Below are 19,832 nucleotides of genomic sequence, written 5' to 3' on the forward strand. Positions count from 1 at the left end.
TACTATTTGGCCACAAGATGGCCACCTTCATTTTTGTTTTCCCTCCTTGTACTTCTCGCTAAGCGGAAGTTCAAGGGGGATGCGGAAATTTGTCCGGGCAGAAGAGCGGAAGCCTCACGGGTGAGCGCTTCGGTTTTTCTGCGGGGGACAGGGATCGGTGATCGGGAACCATGTTCCCTTTCACTGATCCCAGGGCTACCGGGGGAAACCGCAGGGACACGGGGGCGCACCCGCGATCGAGTGCAGGAGCGGGAGAGCGCAGGTGAGCAGCCGCCCGGACGTGAGCTTCACGTCCGGGCGGCAGAAACGGTTAACCATCCTGAATGGCACATTACTATATCCTTCACATTGTGTAACATTACTATATTCATGAATAGATATAGGGTTAGTTCAAAATAAAACTTCACTGAAGTTTTCAATAATGATATAGTGTCTGGTTTTCTGACTAGCTGGATTGACCTTTTAACTGGTGATTTAATTAATTGTTTGTCAGAGCCCCAGGAGGATTTATTGTGAACAGCAACTCTGCCACAAATTCATAGGCTACAGCAAAATTATCATGGGGCCCACTGCAGATCAACTTCCTACTCCTGCATGTAGTGACCAGTCATCTCTTTATTCACCCCCTCCTCCGCTTGTAATATTCAACCATCTCTTAATTCACAGAGCCCCACCTCCAACCCTCGCTTTCTGCCCAGTCATCTTTTTAGCCACCAAGTACCCCCCATGCTTTGTAGTCACTCTTGTCTTTCCACATTCCAATTTCATGCAAGATATCTGAAAAGTAAGGGATCAGGCTAGCCTTCCAAACAGCAGATGTTCAATATTAGGGTTGACAAATGAGATGGAAATACAGTAATTCCAAGTTGATTTAGAATTATGCAAATGTATGGAGTTTGACAATGGGGCAATTGAATGCCAGACTTTGATTAGTCCATTTTTAAGCTGCATATATTTGCATATAGAATTTGCATAATCCTGCATCAGTTCATAATTAGATGCTTCTCATTGACCGTCCCTATTCAGTATGCAATAAATACCATCACACAGAGCCTTGTGCTCCAGTGCCGGTGTGATGTCTGAATAGTGTTTTTGGTATATACAGTATTTATCTGTGCGGCCATTTTGGAATCTAATTATTTGTGTGTGTGTGTTTGTTTATTTTAAAAACAAATGTCATCACTGGCAAACACAAACACAATTTAAGTGCTGTGATAAATGGAATAAATAGCCAAATAAAAGGGTGCATACGCACATAAAATTTTGATTGGCCAATCACTGTCCAATTTTACCCCCTCCACGTAGCATGAGGACCAACTCCCCAAAACAACTGTCTAGTCATGACTAGTAAGCTCTAAAGGTAGCCATACACTGGTCGATTTGCCATCAGATTCGACCAACAGACAGATCCCTATCTGATCGAATCTGATCAGAGAGGGATCGTATGCCTACCTCTACTGCAAACAGATTGTGAACCGATTTCAGCCTGAAACCGATCACAATCTGTTGTGGTGGTGCTGCCGCCGCTCCCCCCGCCCGCATACATTACCTGCTCCGCTGGTGCGACTGCCCCCGGTCACCGCTCTTCTTCTCCGTCTCCGCTCTGGCCTGCTCTGGTCTTTGGCATGCTTCCCTTCTTCCTGTCTGGGGGAAGTTTAAACAGTAGAGCGCCCTCTACTGTTTAAACTTCCTGCCGGGACAGGAAGAAGGGAAACATGCCGGAGACCAGAGCAGACCAGAGCGGAGACGGAGAAGAGCGGAGACCCGGGAGTCGCGCCGGCCGAGCAGGTAATGTATGCGGCTCTATTGCGTCGGTCGTCGGGTACTCGAACGCCGCTAGCGATGCGCTCTTTACCCGCGGGCGATCGACGGTTATTTTCCGCACGGCGCGATCGACGGGATCAGACAGAATAGATCGAAATTCAGCGTGTAGCGTGAACGATTGGCAGCAGATTCGATCCCAGTGATCGAATCTGCTGTCGAAACGGGCGCATATCGGGCCAGTGTATGGCCACCTTAAGCCGCTCTGTCAAGTGCCATTTCACTTACCTTCCTTCCATCTTGAAGCTTTACCCTTCATATATTTGTTATTGTCGCTAAGATTTTGTTTGTGTGCATATTACTGATAATACTTGTGTGGCCTCCAGATACCAGAATTAATTTTCCATGTGCCCCAAGAAACTTAAATTAAGCAGCCATTGTGCACCCAGATGCAAAAATGAAGTACCCATATGCCTCAGGATACAAGAACCAGGTAGCTATGTGCCCCAGATATTATAATGAAGTACCCATGTGAGGACATGCACACACATCAGTATACGTTAGCCAGATTTGCCTTTAGATAGTAGTACTAGATATCCATTTATGCTTCCCAGATAGTATTATCAGCTAGCCAGAGATGCCCCCAGTTAGGAGCATTAGGCAGTCCTACCTGCCCTCACACCAATGTAATGCTGGGCATAGACTGTTCGAGAATGCGCCAGTACCGAGCCAGCGGCTCAATGCCATCGTGTCACAGCTCGTCCGCACAATTTGATTCCCGCTCGTCCCCGCGGACATTCTTTATCAGCCGCTCGATTCCCCACTATTGTCCACCCACGGGATCGAGTGGGGAATCTATCCGGCGGGTCATCGGACCTGTCGGATATTATCAATCGAGCCATCAGCGGATCGATTGATAAGGACACAAACGAACCGTCTATGCCCAGCATAAGTTTGCAATCAAGAGATATACTCTAATAAGCAACAAAGTAAATACAGAGTGTATAGTTGTAACCAGGGGCGTAACAATAGACCCTGCAAGGGATGTCTCCGCAGGGGGGCCCAGAAGCCACAGGGGACCCGTGGGGGGAAAAGTTTGAGAGACTGACAGCTAAGGGCATGGAGAAAAAAAACGTATTCTGCTCTCACACCATTGTTATATTGACTGCATGTGTCCACCACACAGATAAGGAATCACACACACTTTGGAATTTGTACACTGTCCCTGCTCCCTAGGGTTCGTAAAAAACATCTGTCTCTCACTGCTGCAAAGTTCTGATGACTAGATTACAACTTTTTTTCAAAATGTGACTCCTTTGTTTGTAAGGTGGTACCACTTTCCCTTTTCAGCAAAAGGATTCCTAGATACTTATCACACGGGCTAATGACTTTATGGCCTCTGAATACTTTTACAACACAATGGAATGGAGATTGATGTCTGACTGTCGCTGCTTCATTGAGAGCTTTTTGTCTCACATGGAGTCCGAGATCCCCTAATAACAGTATCAATCAGTGACATTCTGAATGTTTTGCCAAAGTTACATTGAATACTATATCTTACGTTCAGCATGTCATTGTTGTTCCTCCATATAGCATGTGCTCTCATGTAGTAAAATAATAAGGCTGTGTGTGTATGTATGTACTGGGAGCAGAGCTGCAACGAGGGACTTGTCGGCTGCAAGGGGCTGGAGGAAGCCCCGGGTAAGTAGATCTGGGGTAGCCTAGATTGCCTGATATTTCCTTTAAGTCTAAGTGTTTTTATCTGCATGGGGAAAACACATTGGTCCTCAGTTTTCCTGTACAGAAAGCGAGGGGGCCCATCTAAGGTTTTGCAGGGGGGCCCAGTGATGTCTAGTTACGCCCCTGGTTGTAACGATCAGTGATAGCTCAGGCAGATTAGTAGTCAGTGCTTTATTCAATTGTGAGAAACAGGTGATTGGTGCACACTTATATTTTACAGGAGTACTCCAAAGTGATAGTCCTTAGTGGCAGGGGCTATCACTAAATAGAAAATGGTCGTACAAGCAAAGTCTGTAACAGATCGGTCAAGCAGCAGTACAGAATCGAGAGGCAAATATCAGAGTCTATAGACAGGCCGAGGTCTGCAACAGATCGGATTGGTGAAGGTACAGAATCATGAGGCAAATTCAAGGTCTATAGACAGGCAGAGGTCGGCAGCAGATCAGATTGGCAAAGGTACAGAATCGAGAGGCAAGAGAATAGTCAGAGGTTCGAGCAAGAGGTCATACACAATAATATACAATAATAATATTACTCAATAATAATATTCCTAGGCTAGGTGTGAATCCCTGGGGTCCTGCCGGTTCAAACACACAAGGATCTGACTCAGGGCCCTTTTCCACCTGCAATCGCTAGCGTTCATGCTGAACGCTAGCGATTGCTGAATCGCAAAACCGGCGATTCCCCCGACGTTTGCGGCCGCGATTTTGCTATGCTATGCACTGCATAGCAAAATCGCGGCAATTATCGCTCCGCCGCGCGTTCACGTTCCCGACAAAAGCGAATCGCGGTAGTGGAAATGACCTACCGCGATTCCTATGTTAAAAAGCAAACCGTAGCGATTGTAAAATCGCTAGCGGTTTGCGGTTTTGCGATTCAGCCAGCGCAAACGCGCTGGTGGAAAAGGGCCCTCAGGTCTGAGCGCTAGCACCGAAGTATTCGCAACAACAGACAAGGAGCAAGTGACATCTCTAAACTTAAATACAGCCAGCAAATTCAAGCAGCCCGCCCAGAGGGCTGGATCCAACAGCAGTGTGTGATTGGCAGGCTGGTGTCAGCTGACCGCAGCATCAGCTGACCCATCTCCTTAGGTCATAAAGGTCCTTCCGCCCCGTGCGAGAGCGTGCAGACCTTATGTGATGAGCAGGAGAGAGCCCTGTGCGCCCCGAGCCCAGCAAGGACGCCTGAGAGGACGTCACGGCGGAATCCATGACTTCAGATGCGGATGCGGCTCCCATGCTGCAGTCCACAGCGGAGGTAAGACCGCTACCGCTGACAATAGTACACAGCATAGAGACATGGGGCCTGATTCACAAAGCGGTGCTAACAGTTAGCACGCTGGAGAAAAGCCCTTTATCACGCCTATACTCAGTTTAGGCATTATAAGTTTAGGTGTGATTAAGTTTAGGCATGATAAGTTTAGATGTGATAAATTTAGGCGTGTGTAACGATCGGTGTCAGCACACAGAGAGAATCTGATTATTGGCGATCTGCCACCCTACGCCTTTTAGTTTTCGCTATTTTTGCGATCAAAATTGCCGCGGCCGCGATTTCGATTGCGAAAACTAAAAGCCATAAGGCGGCGGTTTATATATCATTGGAAAGAGGAGAAAGAGAGCTTTAAAATTATATGCATCTTTCCATAGTTACTGCACTGTTCAGAGTCCCTTTAACCATTATACCATCCAGCCACCGTTGACAGGATGGCGAGGGCTGGTTTATGTGCTGATGGGGCCCCTTTGCCTCTGAATGGGGCCCCAAGCGACTGCTTTTGTTGCCTGGTCGGTAATCCGGCCCTGTCTCCACTCAGTGTCAGAGGGGAGGGGCGGGATGGGTCAGCGCACATAGCGTGCATGGGAGAGACTCCAGCAGCAGCAGAACGTTCCTGCACAAGGTGATTATGGAACAACTGATCTCTTGTCAGCTGAAACTCCGCCCCAGCTCAAGCTCCGCCCTAGTCCCGTGCCTATTCGGCCTGCCCACAAATCCGGCCCTGCCTTGCCCGGTCCGTCTTACTGACCAAGTACCCATATATGCCATTGCTTTTTGTTTTTTTAGTATTTAGGTGTGCAGACCTTTTCTAATTTACTATTCCTACCTGCCCTCCACATAATATTATTAGGATTCCATATATGCCCCCCAGTAATATTAGATAGCCATGTGAGAGCCCCCAAATAGAAGTAATAGGTAGCCAAGTGTGCCCCTAGATAGAAGTAATATGTAGCCAGGTGTGCTGTGCTCCCCAGTTAGTTGTATTAGGTAACAACATGAGATCCTGGGTAGCTAGGGTTGTCCCTAGATTATTAGGTGGTTAGGTGTGCTCCTCTGCAACACCCACAATACAGAGTTTACAAAAGTTTTTACTCACCTGTCCTGCTACTGTGTCGATACCTCCTCCAGATGAGCAGCACTCTTGGGCCTCTAGTGTTACTCGGTCAGTCGTGTCTCGGTTTCCCACCTCATTGGAATGTACAAAATACATCACATGCTGACAGCCAGGTCACATGAACAGAGACACGGCTGCACAAAGAGCCATGGTGATACAGGGATACTGGAGGAGAAGGAAGGCTTGGATCACTGGACAGGTGAGTCACCACTCTAACATGTTCCACTGCCCCCTACTCTGCACTACAGGAGACTACGGTGGGCCCTCTGTTGACCGATCAGACCGATTGCCTTAGTTGCCTTGTGGGTATTCTGATCCTGCATTCATTGTGCATTATATTTTCCTGCATACCGTTTACAGTGCTCGCTGTTATCACCTTATCTTTTGAGAAGTAGCTGGAATGTAACTGCACCTAGCTGACAGTCATTCCATATCTCCTACTGTAAATGACTTTATTGTCAGGCTCGCCTCTAACCTTTATAAGGCCACCCTTTTCTGGCTGCATGCGGAAGTCATGTGAGTGTAAAAAGCAATGCAAACATTACATCATCCCTTATATGTCTCCCACGCTTGTACATTTAAAAAAGTCGTGGTCAATTTAGGCACGATTTATTGGCACAAAAATATATCGTAATTTAGAAATTTCAATAATTTAACGGCATTTGTAATGTAAAACCGTTAATTCCGATTTTTATTATTACCGTTTTAAAACCGATGTGTGTTGAAAACGAAAATATAATAACGTTAAATATTGTAATGTAATTCAACAATACAGCTTAACCCAACCCTACTCTCACACAGAACCCTCCCTTGGTGGTGCCTAACCCTAACCACCCCCCTGGTGGTGCCTAACCCTAACCACCCCCCTGGTGGCGCCTAACCCTAACCACCCCCCTGGTGGTGCCTAACCCTAACGACTTCCCCTGGTGGTGCCTAACCCTAACCACCCCCCTGGTGGCGCCTAACCCTAACCACCCCCCTGGTGGCGCCTAACCCTAACGACTTCCCCTGGTGGTGCCTAACCCCTAACCACCCCCCTGGTGGTGCCTAACCCTAACGACTTCCCCTGGTGGTGCCTAACCCTAACCACCCCCCTGGTGGTGCCTAACCCTAACGACTTCCCCTGGATAAACACCCTTTTACACATAGAAAGGATAATATTGAAATAACACATATTATAGTGAATAAATCATTACATATAATGACCTATTATCGTATTACACTTGTTTTTATCGTAATGTCACATATATCGATATATTCCACATATAGATACTGTATATTCGTGACATTACATATAATGACCTATTATCGTAATTACATCATTACATTTTTTTTATTGTAATGTCACATATATCTATATAATCCACATATATCAATATATTCGTGACATTACATATAATGACCTATATAATCATTACACATATTGTTTTATCATAATGTCACATATATCGATATAATCCACATATATCGATATATTAGTGAAATATGGCCCGGTGTACTTGCAATGGGGAAATAAATGCAATTCGATAACTGAATAGTAAAATATGTCATGTGGCAGCGCCCTTAACCCTTCGCCAAAAAGTAGAAATGCACCACAAGCATGGAGCAGAAGAGATCCTAATTTAGTGAAAATGACAATTGTGGTTGAAAAAATGTATAGTGGTTTAGAAAGGTAATTCAATTGCTTCGGAAACCTGAATGAATGGAAGGATCTTGTTGGCCACAAACAGTATTTTTATACCCGTTTAATTATTTTGCTATTTTTATCATTTGCAAAGTCTATATCAATTTTAGCACTTTTATAGAGTGTAATGTGTGTGTTTTCTTAATTTAGACACAAATGGTTATGGACGAGATCTACGCTACTTTCCCATGTTTTGATGAAGATTGCAGCTTCCCATTCAATCCAAGAAGGCCCTTACAGACAGACAATCAAGGGTCAGAGGCATCAACATCTGACCATGCACCAGTTACAGGTAGAATTGGAAACAGCAACTGGTGTTTATGTGGAAACTGTATTTCCATGCCAACGGACTTAGAAAGCATCTGCTGCCAGGATGCTGAGGACATCAAGTCTTATCATACCTGATGACTTACAATGTATTACACAAATCTCAGACTTTCATCACCTTTGCACAAACCCAATTATTGTGGAAGCTCTTTTTTAGGACTCATCCAAACAATACAACTCATCCTCCTGCCGATGTATATCACAGGTAACTAATCTCTATCCTTAAGCTGGCCATACACTGGCCCGATTTGCCGCCGTTCGACAGCAGATTCGATCACTGGGATCGAATCTGCTGCCAATCGTTCGCGCTAAACGCACCCGCCGATCCGATTTCCTCCCGAAATCGGATCGGTCCGTCAATCGCGCCGTGCGGGAAATTACCTTCAATCGCCCACGGGTAGGGAGCGCGTCGCTAGCGGCGGCCGATCCGATACAGGTATACATTACCTGACGCTGTCTCCCGGGCATTTTCTCCACGCTGCACCACTCTGTTCCTGCTCCATCCCAGCGTACAGTGTATGGCCAGCTTAACTTCACTCCAGTGACCAGGAAGTTCAAATAGAGGGTGCTCTATTTGAACTTCCTGGTCACGGAGTGACACAGTGTATGCTGGGATGTGGTGCGGGATGCTGGGATGCGGTGCAGCGTGGAGAAGAGGACCCGGAGCCAGCTTCAGGTAATATATACAGGGGGAGGGGGGAAGAGACAGGCGGCAGGAGCAGCTCAACAGATTGATCGGTTTCAGGCTAAAATCGATTCACACTCTGTTTGCAGTAAAGGCAGCCATTCGATCCCTCTCTGATCAGATTCGATCAGATAGGGATCTGTCAGTTGGTCGATCTAATGGCAAATCGACCAGTGTATGGCTACCTTTACAGTTCTCTTCTAATCTATAAAGAAGTGTACTCTTCATTAACTACAATTTTATTTTTCAGAAAACTCCATAGAACCGCATATCGTTCTTTTGCGTCATGGATTTATGGCTATCTTGGGAAAGGGAGGAGGCGTCCAATCCCATCTTGCACCGTAAAAAGTGTGTGAAACACTTTTCCAGACCCTCAGGGAATTTACAAGGGGTTTTATTATGGCAACGATTTTGATGCGGCTGAAATGCTTGATTTCTAATTGTTTTAAATATTTACTTCCTAATAAAAAGTCAAGCTTTATTTGTATTATCATTTTTAAATACTGTTGGTTTTCCAATACGTGAAGTAGAATGCACCGACTCAGACGCCTAATGAATTTAAGCTGTAATTAAAATAGAAAATACGATAAAATGTTCTATTTCTCAGATAATAGTCATCATAAATTATATATACAGCAATAGCTGTGTATAGCCCACAAAAATGAAATAAACTAATCAAAAAATAGTTACTTGTCCTGCTTCAATAAAGCAGCCCCCATATTTTTAAAGTAAGATAAACATATCTGATTGTGACTGTATATATCTGATGTGTACACCGGATTCTTTTATCTGTTACGGCCAAAACCCGAAGTCTGGCCACTTCAAGTTCTGGCCGGTCACAATGCGAAGTGGCTGCCTGATGCGGCCAATGTACAAAATGCTGCACAATTTCGGACTTTGGCCGGCCAGAACACGTTCTGACTACATGTGGCTGGCCAAGTCCCGAAGCTCACCTATTTAGTGCTGTGCCGCTGTCCCCTGCTCTGCGTTCTGTTCCACTGTCCCCGCTCCATGTCCTGCTGGCCCCTGTTCTCCATTCTTCCCTAGCTGTGAGGACCTGGGGCTGCCTATATGCTACTGGCTGCAGCTGATTTCACTGCTGGCGGACAGGAAAACCATGGCGAGGACAGAAGTGACAGGTGGTTAGACAGGAGGAGGAGATGAGGACGCACACAGGCAGGGAATCCCCGACGTGGCACCGGTTCGTATCGGCGGGCGTTCAGAATTCGGGGATTCCCGGCCTTTGCCGTATAAGACGCAGGCAGGGCCGGCCCGCACATGAGGCGGGGTGAGGCGGGTTCCTCAGGCGGCAGGAAGTGGAGGGGCGGCACTAGATGACGTGGCTGTGATAGCGGGGGGGAGCCAGAGCCGCGGTGAGGGCAGCCCGACCTCTCCCTCCCTCTCCCCGGGCCGCTCTCCATGCTCCCCCCTCGAACTGTAGGCAGCAGAGTTAGCGCGCGGAGCAGGGAAGCGCTGCTGTACACAGCTGTTACTCACCTCCCTGGATCCGATCGCCGCTCCCGCCCTGCTGGTCTCCTCTCTGCCTAGCCGGCTGATACACACGCGGCTGCTTCCTGTGTAAACAGGAAGCAGCGTGTGTATCAGCAGCGTCTACATTGCAGAGAGGAGACCAGCAGGGCGGGAGCGGCGATCGGATCCAGGGAGGTGAGTAACAGCTGTGTACAGCAGCGCTTCCCTGCGCGCTAACTCTGCTGCCTACAGTCCGAGGGGGGAGCATGGAGAGCGGCCCGGGGAGAGGGAGGGAGAGGGAGGGCTGCCCTCACCGCGGCTCCGGCTCCCCCCTCCGCCATTATAAGGGGGCACCTACCTACTTAACCTATACTGGGCAAGCTACCTATCTATCCTATACTGGGGGGCACCTACCTAATCTAACCTATACTGGGGGAAGCTACCTAACTATCCTATACTGGGGGGCACCTACCTAATCTAACCTGTACTGGGGGCTGCTACCTATCTATCCTATACTGGGGGGCACCTACCTAATCTAACCTGTACTGGGGGCAGCTACCTATCTATCCTATACTGGGGGCCAGCTACCTATCTATCCTATACTGGGGGGCAGCTACCTATCTAACCTATACTGGGGGGCAGCTACCTATCTAACCTATACTGGGGGGCAGCTACCTATCTAACCTATACTGGGGGGCAGCTACCTATCTAAACTATACTGGGGGGCAGCTACCTATCTAAACTATACTGGGGGGCAGCTACCTATCTAACCTATACTGGGGGCAGCTACCTATCTAACCTATGCTGGGGGGCAGCTACCTATCTATCCTATACTGGGGGGCAGCTACCTATCTAACCTATACTGGGGGGCAGCTACCTATCTAACCTACACTGGGGGGCAGCTACCTATCTAACCTATGCTGGGGGGCAGCTACCTATCTATCCTATACTGGGGGGCACCTACCTAATCTAACCTGTACTGGGGGCAGCTACCTATCTATCCTATACTGGGGGGCACCTACCTAATCTAACCTGTACTGGGGGGCAGCTACCTATCTAACCTATACTGGGGGGCAGCTACCTATCTAACCTATGCTGGGGGGCAGCTACCTGTCTAACCTATGCTGGGGGCAGCTACCTATCTAATCTATACTGGGGGCACCTACCTAATCTAACCTGTACTGGGGGCACCTACCTAATCTAACCTATACTGAAGGGCAGCGACCTAATCTAACCTATACTGGGGGGAAGCTACCTATCTAACCTATACTGGGGGCACTTATCTAACCTGTATTGGGGGCACCTACCTACCTAGCTAGCCTATACAGGTGGCAACTATACTGGCTACCTATACTGGGGGCACCTACCTAACTAACCTATACTGGGGGTACCTACCTATCTAACCTATGCTGGGGGCAACTATACTGGCTACCTATATTGGAGGCACCTACCTAGCTAACCTGTACTGGGAGAACCTACTTATCTAACTTATACCAGGGCGGGGGGGGGGGGGGTACCTACCTATCTAACCTATGCTGGGGGCAACTATACTGGCTACCTATACTGGAGGCAACTACCTGGCTAACCTATACTGGGGGCAACTTTACTGGCTCGCCCATGCCTGGCCATCTATACTCGGGGGGGACCTATAGCTGGCTACCTATACCGGGGGGGGGGGGGCGCAATTTTTACACCCTCGCCCTGGGTGCATTTTAGCCTAGAAACTGCACTGTTGCCGCCGGCCTCCGAGTCCGACGACTCCGAGCTCTGCAGCCTCTCCTGTCTCCTCCAAGGCTGCACGCTGGTGATGCTGCCTAGTGCCTAAGCCTGCTGATTTGATGGCGGCGGCTGCCGCCCGCTCTGCTGCCCTGGCTGCGGCTGATTGTCATGGTCAGTCACTGAGCAGCGAGCGCCGCCGACGTGACCGTGACGATGATGATGATGAGGCTGGCTGGCTGCCGCCGGCTGCCGCTCACTGGCCCAGGGCGAGATCCCTCAGATCCGAGATGGAGCATGCCCGCCGCAGACCGCAGCCGTCTGTCCCCTGCCAGTGTAGGATGCATGATGGATGCGGATGCCCGCCCTTCGCCGCCGCCAGACCCGGAGGGAGACCCAATCCCTGGTGAGTCAGTCACTCACTTTGCTGCGTCACTCAGGCTTTCCTTCACGGACACGGTCGGTTGTGTGGGGGATGTAATGTTATGTAGAAATATTGGGGGGGGGCGCCTTTACGATCTTTGCCTCAGGCAGCAGAAAGTCCAGGACCGGCCCTGGACGCAGGGACTTTTTCTCCCTATTTTTGTTGTAGAAAAGTGCGTCTTATAGGCGGAAAATACAGTACATTATATCTATCTATCTATATCTCTATCTAGAATGTACTGTATATATCTAGAATTACTGTATTTATATATATATCTCCATTATATTCATGTTGTGATCAAATTTACACAGAAACACAGATGTTGAGGGTTTCTAATAGATTTTTTCAGAACACTAACACAAACCATCTAACATGTCATTACAATGTAATTTGGAAAATTTAATAGACAAATATGGAAACCCTCAAAAAAAAAAAAAAATAATAATAATTGAACCAGAGAAAGGCGAAAAAACCCATGACACACTAAAAGGACAATATAAGTATAGCATGGGGAAAAAAATCCTTTCTGATCCCTTTTAGGCGATTCACTAATGGCTGTTTCAATTGTCTTATTTGTTATTTAAATTTGAATATACACTTTTAGATTCTCCGATTGGAAAAACGCCACCTTTGTCAACCCTTAATTGAAATCTTAAATTTTTGTGCCCCATCCTATCGATTGTTTTATTAAAAATTTGGTCTGTTTCCACAAGATTTCTAATTAGAATGATAAATAAAATCCTATGGGTTGTGCGGCAGTAACATTCCTGGAAGAACACTATTGAACATAAATTTTACATCATCGCCCTGGGAGAAATATAGGCTAAAGACTGACTCTGATGGAAATGGGCTGCTGCAAAGGAGAACAAAGCCAAAGTGTTTTCTTTGTAAGGTAAAAATGAAATCTATAAGTTTACATCTAAAAAAAAAACATACAACTTTTTAAAAACAACTAAGAATCATATGAAAAAACAAACTTGAACTGTTGAAAAAAAAAAACATATTTACAAGCAAAACAAACAAGTAATACAATTGTCTTGGGTGAGGCACTGAGGTTGATTTATCAACCTGCAAAGCGGAAGCAGCGCAGCCAAAATGACAGGAGCGCAAAAACCTCACACGCTATGCTGCAGTAGCACCTCTAACATTGTGCTGGTAACTTTCATACGCTTCTTCTGACGATTAGCCGCTCCACTAAATACACCATGAGCCCCTGCAGGTCCAGTTGCTATAATGCAGCACTTTGATTGGCCCAGTAGGCTGTCTGAAAACTTGACAGGCAGCCTATTGGGCCAATCAAAGTGGGTTTGGATTGCATCAGTAAGCCACTTGACCCGCGGACGGTAGTAAGTTGTGAGCGCAAGTTGCCAGCGCATGGTAGAAGCAGTACCACAGCATAGTGTGCACAGTGCTTGCAATTCTGCTTTAGCGGCAAACTCTATGTAAATGTACAAAAGTATAGAGGTATTTACAGTTGATTACTTGAAACATTGAAGGCACTCCAAGGGATACGACTATCGGCTCCTCTGGGCAATCTGTGACAAGACTAAAGGGGCCCATACACTCAGCCGATTTTCTGGCCGACCGATCGATCCTGATCGATCGATCGATTGATCGTTTGCAAATCGGTTGGCCAATCGACCGATCGATGGCCGATTTCGATGGATTTCCATCGAACTGGCAGGGTGGAAAATTTAGGTCGATCTGATGAGATTGCTTATCAGTTTGCATTGGCCTTAATGGAAATCTGATGGCAAAAAAATGCCATCAGATCGAATTTCAATAGATTTCAAACTGAAATCTATTGGAATTCTATCCTGGTAAAAAATGTTCTAAAAACGCATCAGATAGATCATCAGATGCATTTCTTATCTATCTGCTGCCAATCTGACGAGTGTATGGGCACCTTAAGGCCTTTGTATCAGTTATAAAGAAAGCTTGCCCTCCCCCACATTGTTGTTAGCAATAATCACATACAGCAGGCCCACCACACACAAAGGATACTGTCATAGAAACGATCCCTCTACAACCAACTAATAGTGCCACCAATTGCACGTGTCTTAACACACCCAAATAGTCAATTTTCAGAAACCCTTTCTCAATTAAAAAAAAGCACACAGCCACCCTCTGCCCCACAGACCACCAACCATGAGGATACACACACACACACACACACACACACACACACACACACACACACACACACACACACACACACACACACACACACACACATTGTGAGACACACAGACATTGTGAGAGAGAGGAGAGGAGTGACAGCACAGCTGTAGCCAGATATAGTGACAGGAGAGGAGTGACAGCACAGCTGTAGCCAGATATAGTGACAGGAGAGGAGTGACAGCACAGCTGCAGCCAGAAGTAGTGACAGGAGAGGAGTGACAGCACAGCTGCAGCCAGAAGTAGTGACAGGAGAGGAGTGACAGCACAGCTGCAGCCAGAAGTAGTGACAGGAGAGGAGTGACAGCACAGCTGCAGCCAGAAGTAGTGACAGGAGAGGAGTGACAGCACAGCTGCAGCCAGAGGTAGTGACAGGAGAGGAGTGACAGCACACCTGCAGCCAGAGGTACTGACAGGAGAGGAGTGACTGCACAGCTGTAGCCAGATATAGTGACAGGAGAGGAGTGACAGCACAGCTGCAGCCATAGGAACTGACAGGAGAGGAGTGACAGCTCACCTGAAGCCAGAGATACTGACAGGAGAGGAGTGAAAGCACACCTGCAGCCAGAGGTAGTGACAGGAGAGGAGTGACAGCACAGCTGCAGCCAGAAGTAGTGACAAGAGAGGAGTGACAGCACAGCTGCAGCCAGAGGTAGTGACAGGAGAGGAGTGACAGCACACCTGGAGCCAGAGATACTGACAGGAGAGGAGTGACAGCACATCTGCAGCCAGAGGTAGTGACAGGAAAGGCGTGACAGCTCACCTGCAGCCAGAGGTAGTGACAGGAGAGGAGTGATGGCACAGCTGCAGCCAGAGGTAGTGACAGGAGAGGAGTGACGGCACTGCTGCGGCCATAGGTAGTGACAGGAGAGGAATGACTGCACAGCTGCAGCCAGAGGTAGTGACAGGAGAGGAGTGACAGCAAACCTGCGCGGACACGAAGCAGCGGTGACCGGGGGTAGTCGCGCCGGCGGAGCAGGTAATGTATTGGCGCTCTGTTGCGTCGGTCGTCGGGCACTCGAACGCCGCTAGCGACGCGCTCCCTACCCACGGGCGATCAACGGTAATTTTCCGCACGGAGCGATCGTCGGGATCGGACGAAATGGATTGAAATTCGGTGTGTAGCGAGAACGATTGGCAGCAGATTCGATCCCAGTGATCGAATCTGCTGTCGAAACGGCAGCAAATCGGGTCAGTGTATGGCCAGCTTTAAGGCCCATACACACGTCGGATTTGCGCGAACGACGGGTCGTTTGAACGTCCCGTCGTTCGCACGTTTCCGCATGAAATCCGGCGTGTGTACAGACTATCGTTCGGGAGATAAGACTGGTTACCAGCGATCCGCCGGGCGGATCGCTGGTAACCAGTCTTATCTCCCGAACGATAGTCTGTACACACGCCGGATTTCATGCGGAAACGTGCGAACGACGGGACGTTCAAACGACCCGTCGTTCGCGCAAATCCGACGTGTGTATGGGCCTTTAGTATAGTTATTGCCTACCTTTTCATACACTCCCAGACCAATTGTCTAGGCAACACAATAGAACAAATTCAGCCTAATCTTATCTGGACATATAAATACAGACACCCCCAAACACTTAGATTAAGCTGATGTGATTCAATTTTGTTGCCTATTGTGCCACTATTTGTGTATTATGTCTTTGACTTGTCTCTATTTACATTCCCAAATTGGATTAGGCTGTTTTTGTTCTATTGTATGGCACAGAGAATTGGTCCTCTGTGTACTAAGTTTGGCATGAGGCCTTTGGTTCTGGTGTGTTATGCCTGTGAAGTATGCCTCTTATGCTGGGAATACACGGTTCATTTTTTAGCTGATTAGATGGTTCAATAGATAATTTCCGACACGTCCAATCTTCCTTTCGATGACGTGGCTGCTCATTTCTGTTAGAAGTGACTGGAAAAAAGTACGAAAAACGAGCGGAAGATAAGAGAATCTACTGCAGAATCGAGTGGCAAAAACGTTCGAGAACAGAAACGAACTGTGTATTCCCAGCATTAGAGCAAATGTCCCCAAAATAACAAATAACTAACATCATATCTCATATTAGTCACCTCTTGTACTCTTATGTTTCCCCCTGGTCACCTCTTGTACCCCTATGTTTCCCACTGTGCCAAACCACAGCTGCAGCCAGAGGTAGTGACAGGAGAGGAGTGACGGCACAGCTGCAGCCAGAGGTAGGGAGAGGAGAAGAGTGACAGCACACCTTCAGCCAGAGGTAGTCCCAGGAGAAGAGTGAAGGCACAGCTGCAGCCAGAGGTAGTGACAGGAGAGGAGTGATGGCACCGCTGCAGCCAGAGGTAGTGACAGGAGAGGAGTGATGGCACAGCTGCAGCCAGAGGTAGTGACAGGAGAGGAGTGACACCACACCTGCAGCCAGAGGTAGTGACAGGAGAGGAGTGACTGCTCACCTGCAGCCAGAGGTAGTGACAGGAGAGGAGTGACACCACACCTGCAGCCAGAGGTAGTGACAGAAGAGGAGTGACTGCTCACCTGCAGCCAGAGGTAGTGACAGGAGAGGAGTGACACCACACCTGCAGCCAGAGGTAGTGACAGGAGAGGCGTGACAGCTCACCTGCAGCCAGAGGTAGTGACAGAAGAGGAGTAACGGCACAGCTGCAGCCAGAGGTAGTGACAGGGGAGGAGTGACTGCTCACCTGCAGCCAGAGGTAGTGACAGAAGAGGAGTGACTGCTCACCTGCAGCCAGAGGTAGTGACAGGAGAGGAGTGACACCACACCTGCAGCCAGAGGTAGTGACAGGAGAGGCGTGACAGCTCACCTGCAGCCAGAGGTAGTGACAGGAGAGGAGTAACGGCACAGCTGCAGCCAGAGGTAGTGACAGGAGAAGAGTGATGGCACCGCTGCAGCCAGAGGTAGTGACAGGAGAGGAGTGACACCACATCTGCAGCCAGAGGTACTGACAGGAGAGGAGTGACTGCACAGCTGTAGCCAGATATAGTGACAGGAGAGGAGTGACGGCACAGCTGCAGCCATAGGAACTGACAGGAGAGGAGTGACAGCTCACCTGAAGCCAAAGATACTGACAGGAGAGGAGTGAAAGCACACCTGCAGCCAGAGGTAGTGACAGGAGAGGAGTGACAGCACAGCTGCAGCCAGAGGTAGTGACAGGAGAGGAGTGACAGCACAGCTGCAGCCAGAGGTAGTGACAGGAGAGGAGTGACAGCACACCTGGAGCCAGAGATACTGACAGGAGAGGAGTGAAAGCACACCTGCAGCCAGAGGTAGTGACAGGAAAGGCGTGACAGCTCACCTGCAGCCAGAGGTAGTGACAGGAGAGGAGTGACGGCACAGCTGCGGGCATAGGTAGTGACAGGAGAGGAGTGACGGCACACCTGGAGCCAGAGGTAGTGACAGGAGAGGAGTGACGGCACAGCTGCAGCCAGAGGTAGTGACAGGAGAGGAGTGACGGCCATGGGCGTCCGCAGAAAATTTTCCAAGGGGGGGGGGGCAAAGAAAAAAAGAAGCTAGCGGCGCGCGTAGCGCGGCGCGCCGAAAAATGGGCTAGGCCATAGACTATCCTGTGGGCGTGGTCTCGGGAGGAGCCAAATTTACATGAACTTAGCAATGGTGGGACATTAGGCTAGGAGTATGTAGGGATTAGATTGTGAGCACCTCTGACAAGGTTCAGTAATATGACTATGAACTTTAAAGAGGAACTGTAACGCCAAAACGGCCCCTGGGGGGTACTCACCTCGGGTGGGGGAAGCCTCAGGATCCTAATGAGGCTTCCCACGCCGTCCTGCGTCCCTCGGGGGTCTCGCTGTAGCCCTCCGTGCAGTCCGGGCAGCGGTGACGTCATTATTTACCTTCCTGGCTCCTGCGCAGGCGCTCTGATGCCTCTCGGCGCCGAAGTAGGCGGAAATACCCGATCGCCGTCGGGTCTGCTCTACTGCGCAGGCGCAAGTTTCCGGCGCCTGCGCAGTAGAGCGGACCCGACGGAGATCGGGTATTTCCGTCTATTTCCGTGCCGAAAGTCGCCACAGCGCCCCCGCTGGAGCCAGCAAAGGTAAATATTGAACTGACAGTCGGCACAGTCGCCGGCTGTTCGGAGGGCTGCGGCGAGACCCCCGTGGGACAGAGGACGGCGTGGGAAGCCTCATTAGGATCCGGAGGCTTCCCCCACCCGAGGTGAGTACCCCCCAGGGGACGTTTTTGTTGTTACAGAGTCTCTTTAAGGTGCTTTAGAATTGGTCAGTGCTATATAAATACACAATAAGGTAGGACATTAGACTAAATATGGTAGGATTGGATTGTTAGCTCCTCTTGAGTATGTACTCTGTAAAGTGCTGCAGAAGATGTCAGTGCTAAATCGAGTACATAGTCAAGAGGCGCTAACTATCTAATCCTACCATATTCAGCAATCGTACTGCGGCAGTGTGTCACCATTAAGCAATCGTACTGCGGCAGTGTGTCACCATTAAGCAATCGTACTGCGGCAGTGTGTCACCATTAAGCAATCGTACTGCGGCAGTGTGTCACCATTAAGCAATCGTACTGCGGCAGTGTGTCACCATTAAGCAATCATACTGCAGCAGTGTGTCACCATTAAGCAATCGTACTGCAGGAGTGTGTCACCATTAAGCAATCATTGTGCAGCAGAGTGTCACCATTAAGCAATCGTACTGCGGCTGCGTGTCACCATTAAGCAATCGTACTGCGGCAGAGTGTCACCATTAAGCAATCGTAGTGAGGCAGTGTGTCACCATTAAGCAATCATTGTGCAGCAGCGTGTCACCATTAAGCAATCATACTGTGGCAGCATGTCACCATTAAGCAATCGTACTGCGGCAGAGTGTCACCATTATGCATTCATTGTGCAGCAGCGTGTCACCATTAAGCAATCGTAGTGAGGCAGTGTGTCACCATTAAGCAATCGTACTGCGGCAGAGTGTCACCATTGTGCAATCATTGTGCAGCAGAGTTTCACCATTAAGCAATCGTACTGCGGCAGTGTGTCACCATTAAGCAATCGTAGTGAGGCAGTGTGTCACCATTAAGCAATCGTACTGCGGCAGTGTCACCATTGTGCAATCATTGTGCAGCAGAGTGTCACCATCAAGCAATCGTACTGCGGCAGTGTGTCACCATTAAGCAATCGTACTGCGGCAGTGTGTCACCATTAAGCAATCGTACTGCGGCAGTGTGTCACCATTAAGCAATCGTACTGCGGCAGTGTGTCACCATTAAGCAATCGTACTGCAGCAGTGTGTCACCATTAAGCAATCATTGTGCAGCAGCGTGTCACCATTAAGCAATCGTACTGCGGCAGCGTGTCACCATTAAGCAATCGTACTGCGGCAGAGTGTCACCATTAAGCAATCATTGTGCAGCAGTGTGTCACCATTAAGCAATCGTTCTGCGGCAGCGTGTCACCATTAAGCAATTGTACTGCGGCAGAGTGTCACCATTAAGCAATCATT

General features: G+C 48.6%; 2 protein-coding genes across 3 annotated transcripts in view; one reads left to right on the forward strand and one right to left on the reverse strand.

Annotated features, from left to right (window-relative positions):
• The window catches only part of LOC137529004 (cytochrome P450 2G1-like), an 86,779-nt gene extending 78,397 nt beyond the window's left edge, over window positions 1–8,382 (forward strand). Inside the window, exon 11 of one of the 2 annotated variants that reach the window (XR_011023542.1) lies at window positions 7,722–8,382. The gene's annotated coding sequence lies outside the window, so the exon portion shown is untranslated. Of the gene's footprint in view, window positions 1–2,147; window positions 2,166–7,721 lie in introns of those variants that run through there. The other variant, XR_011023543.1, reaches the window with a different exon arrangement.
• The window catches only part of LOC137529005 (cytochrome P450 2C8-like), a 190,139-nt gene that overhangs the window by 168,052 nt on the left and 2,255 nt on the right, over window positions 1–19,832 (reverse strand). The window lies entirely within an intron of this gene.

Source organism: Hyperolius riggenbachi, chromosome 8, assembly GCF_040937935.1.
Source record: "Hyperolius riggenbachi isolate aHypRig1 chromosome 8, aHypRig1.pri, whole genome shotgun sequence".
NCBI lineage: Eukaryota > Metazoa > Chordata > Amphibia > Anura > Hyperoliidae > Hyperolius > Hyperolius riggenbachi.